This window comes from Nematolebias whitei, chromosome 15, assembly GCF_014905685.2.
Source record: "Nematolebias whitei isolate Nwh7 chromosome 15, NemWhi1, whole genome shotgun sequence".
NCBI classification, from domain to species: Eukaryota; Metazoa; Chordata; class Actinopteri; order Cyprinodontiformes; family Rivulidae; genus Nematolebias; species Nematolebias whitei.
The window spans coordinates 31,838,256-31,844,255 of NC_056512.1; positions in this window are offsets into that span (position 1 = coordinate 31,838,256).

Consider the following 6,000-nt stretch of genomic DNA (forward strand, 5'->3'; position numbering starts at 1 on the left):
CGGAGAGCAAAACAGCAGGAGGAGGACGGGAGAGGGAAGAAAATGTGTCCGCCTTGCACAAGAGCAAGTGAGGAAAAAGCCGCTGTGTATCATCAAAATGCTGTAATTTGATTATCACGACCTAATAATCCCAGAAAGTTGAATCAAATGCAAGTCTTCTTTTTTGATTCTTGAAGATGTATTCATTTTATGGGAGCAACTTTCACAAAGAACTGAAATGTCTCCCAGAATCAAAAAGTAGCTCAGATGCCTTTGATTCAACTTAGGAGGATGACAGTGCAAACAACACAAGAAGAAGGAAACTATCTGGCTGTGCAAACACACAAATGAGGGGCTATTCAGGTACAGATGTGTCCGTCAAGCAACCGCAAATATGCACAAACTCAACCAGACAAATAGCCTCTTTAGCTGATAAAAATAACACATATAAGAAACACACAACACCTAAACTCATAAACGCACAGATGGGAGGCCCTGGGTAACGCGTACGGATGTGTGCGTGTGTGTGTGTTTGTGTGTGTGCTTTAGGCAGCAGCTGTTTAATCAAAGAGGCGGAGCCTCGTTCTCAAGCTGCTGTTAATGAGTTTTCACCGCACGTCTGCTGCGCGAAACTTTCACATGATGTACGCAAACACACACAGACGCTGGGAATGTTCACTCGCTGCGCTCATCAAACACACAGCGCTGCCAGGGCTGCTGTTCCCAGTCACCCATGGTTACTAATGTCAAAGCCCTGACACGAATGGCAGCGTGAGACTGCAGCATCTTCATCAAGGATGTGTCACACTGGAAACTACTGGATGGTGTGGACCTCCATTACTTTCAAAAGACAACCAAAACTCTGAAAAAGTTGGAATGTTGTGTAAAATGTAAATAACAACAGACTGCAATGACATGAATGTCTCAAACACACATTTAATTTGCAATTAAACATATGAGCTGTTAAACTATTAAACTACATCACAGAGGACACAAAGATCAATCCTGACCATAACTTTGTCCTTTGAGCTCAGAGATTTCTTCAGAGTCTTGAAATCGTTTATTGTTGTGTTTTGATGTTAACAGCAGATGATGACAAATTCAAAGTCTTCCCAGTTTTCTGTTGAATCACTATTTTTAGGCAGCTTTTCACAGACTGGTGAACCTCTGCCCATCTTTACTTCTGAGCGAATCAAGCTATTTAAAATGTTTCTTTGATACCGGTCCTCTTCCTGACAACTAACCTAACTAGTTGCAAAATGCTCTTCCAGGCGTTATCTATTGGTACCACTTATTTTTACAACTGTTTGTTGCTCTGTCCCAACTTTTTGAGATATGTTGCTGCCATAAAATACAAATTTACCTTTTTATTTTGTATTTGCACCATTTTGCACCTTAGATGGCATCTCTCTGCTCCACACATGTGGGCTGCAGTAGCTCATGTTCTGTAGTTGCACCAGGAATTGCATTCAGGAGTTTGCTCGCAGTGGTGACCTCTACGTGGCAAATGGACTGTACTTATATAGCATCTTTTTATCTTATCAAGATACTCAAAGCGCTTTACACTACAAACTGCGTCCTCATTTACCCATTCATACAGCACTCTACTAAATCTCTACCTGCAACCTGCGGCTCTGGAGCCACAAGTGGTTATTTGGTCCATCTACAGTGGCTCTTTCAAGCTTTGAGCAAAACTAACATAAAACTGAATTTTGTTGATTGTTATACTAAAATAAAAAAGGGTCATTTTAACAGTCTTCCTGCCATATATTTTTTTTATTTTCGCAAATATGTGAATAGTAGAGCAATACAAAGCGTAAAGCATACGGTACTCACTTTATGCTTTATCTCTTAAAAGCAGGATACTTAATTTTTCCAAAATAAAATCATAGACCTGCATAGTTCATTGTTTAAAATTTTACAAAATTGTTAAAATCTATATTTTCCTGTTCTTTCTTTACAACCATCTGGTCTTTTCTTTTGTCTTAAAATGTACAAATATCAAATGTTAAAAAAAATTTTCATAGTTTTTGTTTTAAAAAGTTACCTCTATTGGCCAGAAAAGCCCCCTCCAAGAAACTTAAATTGGTCCACGGGCCACCAGTAGATGATCACAGTTGTATCAGATCGTTGTAGCTCCAGACACTTAATTTAGTGAACAAAGGGGCATAAATGGCTCTTTTGATCATGAGGTTGCAGACCCTGATCTATACAAAGCTTATAAGTGCTTTAAATCGCATTCATACACTGATGGGACACACATCGGAGGCGATGAGGGGTTCAGTGACTTGCCCATGGACACTTCGGCATGTGACTGCTGGTGGAATTGAACATCCCAACTCTCCCATTGTAGGACGACTGCTCTAACCACTCAGCCACAGTTGCCCGAAACAAGAAGACCCCAGCCAAAAGACGAAAATAAAAATAAATATATATATATATATATATATATATATATATATATATATATATATATTTCACTGTAAATGAAATATTGATTTATGAAATTTGCTAATCGTTGCATTCTGTTAATTTACATTTTTACACCATGCGCAAACTGTGTAAGAATTGGGGTTGTGCAAAGAGCGCCTCAGATGCAATAACACCTACATGCTGAAGAGAGCACCATTCTTGCTCATAACGGAAACTAACGCTCCACTTCATCTCTGCTCACTCCCTCTGTGGATTTCGGTCCTCTTAACTGAATGCCACTTTTTTCTCTCCAAGTGTGTCATAAATATACTTTGTTCCAGGCCCAAATGAGGCCTGTCATGACTACTGCTCTTTGGGGAGGTGGTCTCCCCTTCATCTTCCCCCAGCCAAGCCCTGCGCCCCAATGTTTACCCTACAGAGGAGCCGGGGGATTGGACCCACATGTTGGCAGGCTCTATTTGCTTTAATAACTTGGATTGGAAAAAGTGAAAGCGGCCTTTTTAGTTAAATGACACCAGATACCAACTGGGCTGAGACGTTGGAGGCCAGACAACCCATCCTCCCCCAGCCCGAACACACACTTTTCTTCTCGGGTGTCTTGTTCTTTCAGGCTCCGTTGCAGCTGATGGCAGGTTGGTAGCTCTGATTAGGACGATTACGCTGTCAAGGATGTCACGATTTGGATGAAGCCTGAGATGACTGGAATAATTTGTTGCTGGTCAGACACAGACAAACAAGGGGGACTGAACCAACAATCATGCCGATTAAGAAGGTGAATGTGGAACATTTTTGTGTCAAAGGTTATTTGGTTGCCAGCTTGAGTAAGCTCATCATGCCTTGTCTAAAGAACAGATGGGGGTCTCAGCAACTACCAACCACGTTTGAGGACAAAAATCTGTAAAAGTGACAGAGTTATAGCCTTTTTGTGTATTTTAAAGGCCATTTGGCTGTGGCAGCCATGTTGAATCAAGCTGAAAGTAATATTTACTGCAGTTTCCTTTGAATCCGTCCATAGGTTCATAAGATGTTTTGGAAACAGACACATTCACAAAATATAATCCTCCATCCTCTTTGTTTGGTAGCACGCCATTAAAAAAAAAAAAGTTATATTAACTTCCACTGATAATTTTTTTTTTTTTAAATAAAATAAAAAACTGGCTGTTCCTATGAAACTACTTTTAAATTTCCCTTAAAACTTCTATTCTCCCCCCCCCCCCCCCAACCCCACCTCTTCCTATTTAGACGCCTAAAACTGCACAATCTGATGGAAAACCAGTTGCCATAAAGATGCATTTTCCCTATAGAGCAATAAAAAGAAAATGTCTCTGTCTTCTTTTCCCCGTGCAAAACATAACCACTGCATGAGTAAAAGAGGTGTTGGTTGTCAAATCCTGAGAAGCTTCACCACCAAAACTATGTGGGATCAGGGCGGCCGTAAAGGGATGCATGCTGGGAATGAGGAATTCAAAGGTCACAGAGATGAGAAAAATTAATGGTTGTAAAATATTAAACCTTCACATGGAGCCTGTTTCCATTAATAATTCCCCAATTACCTAGAGAGTAATGTTTCCAAGCTGGGGAGGAATTTCCCTTCAGGGCCTCTAACAACATGTTTGGCAACATGATTACATAAAAAAACAAACAGGTAATTAAATCTTTTACATGGGAGTACTATCCAAGTTTTCCTTTTGAAATGATTGCACACTAATTCCAAATCTTATGCTTTATGGGATCCCCACCCTTTTTTACAAGCATCACCTTGCAGACATTTTGATTAAATACTCCCCGCAGAGCAGAGCGTCAAAGTGAAGTAGTGGCGACACCTAGTGGTCAGAAAGTGCAACTGCAGCATTCACGCCTGACCAGAGTGGTGCAGATGATGGTCTCACCTTGCAGGAGGATGCAAGCAGGGATCCGTCCTGTTTCCAGCTCAAACTCTGCAGCTGATCACTGTGCTGCTCCATTGCTGCAGACACACAAATTATCACTTTTAAAAACTGTTTAGAAATTATTTAGGTTAGGAAAGGGCAAAATAATGTGGAAATCAGTTGAAACAGTTCACAAAGTATGATGACCCACACAGTAAACGCAGAGTGACAGCACATGAACAGACAAGATGGAAACACACCAAGGTTATAACAGGACAATGAGGACAGATGAAGCCATAATGAAGCAGAACTATGACAGAAAACATGTGATTTAAATGAAAAAAGTTCCAGTTTGGACATATTGAAATTGTAAGTATGATGCTCAGACAACTGAATAGGCGAGCATAGCACAGCTTGTGTGGAGTTCAGTTTCTCTGCGACACCAAATGAAAAATAAATAAATTTAAAAAAACAAGGGTGCTCTTAAAAACAAGAAGATGAAAAACAAGAAGAATCCTAACACACCCTTTCTTGGTGACAAACTTTAAGCCTTGATCATTTATTTTCTAAAACTAAAATATGAAGGTGATGGACGATGTCGTGGGGGGATGCAGCTGATTTAGCAGTGAGCAGCAGCAGCCAGGCCAGCTGTCGTGAGATGGTGCTGAAGGAGGTGCACAATATGATAGGTGAGGGGGTGGGGAGGTGTGGGGGGGGGGGGGTCGAGGACAGTGACTCAATCATCCTGAGGCCAGTCGGAGGAGACTGGGATCCCAAGAATGCAAATCAAAACATTACCTCTGCTGCTCCAGCACTTAGACAGAGCCGCAGAGCTGTAAAATGTAGGGAGCATCTGTCAGAAGTTCTTTAACAAAAAACAAAAACAAAACTATGCTTCACTCCAGCCCAAATATAATTTTACGTAACACACAGAAACAAAACGTTGCACAATGTAAGCTGAAGATTTACTGACAGAGACTGAAATGTTACATGTAAGGACACAATGCAACAACAACACCAACATTTTGTGATATATGACACAACTTTAACTGTGAACAGAAGAGTTCCCAGTTTACCTGCCAAAGGTGCATCTTGCCGACTGGTGTCCCAAATCAATGGAGACTTAATGGTGCCGACAGCCAGCAAGCCAGAGGAGGTGGGGTGAAAGTGCACAAGTTCCACCCTGCCCTGTCCTGGGTGGAGCGTCAGCTCCGGACTGCCGGTCTGCTCCTGCTCTGGATCACACAAACGCCACAGCTTCACCTGCAAATAACAAGACTCTTATGAACAGTGTCTTCTTCTCTCTAAATCCTCTCTTCTATGCAGGAAATAGACCTTGCCCATGGGTGGAATTGTTTTCCTTCGGGCATGTTTGTAATGCAGCAGACTCAGCTGATTTTGAAGCCGTAAAAGGTTTAACAATTTATGCACGGAGTTTTACAATTTTTTATGCTGATAGATCAGAACGGGGAAATTATTTTAAGTTCATAGATTAGTCACTAAAAGAAGATATTATAATATGTCCTGTTGGCCTAAGATATAGGTCAAGGTTTCACGTCACACATGGTACATGTGGTGGAACAAAATTGTGTACACAGGGTCCCAGGTACATCCAATAAAAGTATAAAATGTAAAAGAAAAACAGTAATAAGATCTAAGATATGAACTATATAATATATACAGTATATATATATATATATATATATATATATATATATAT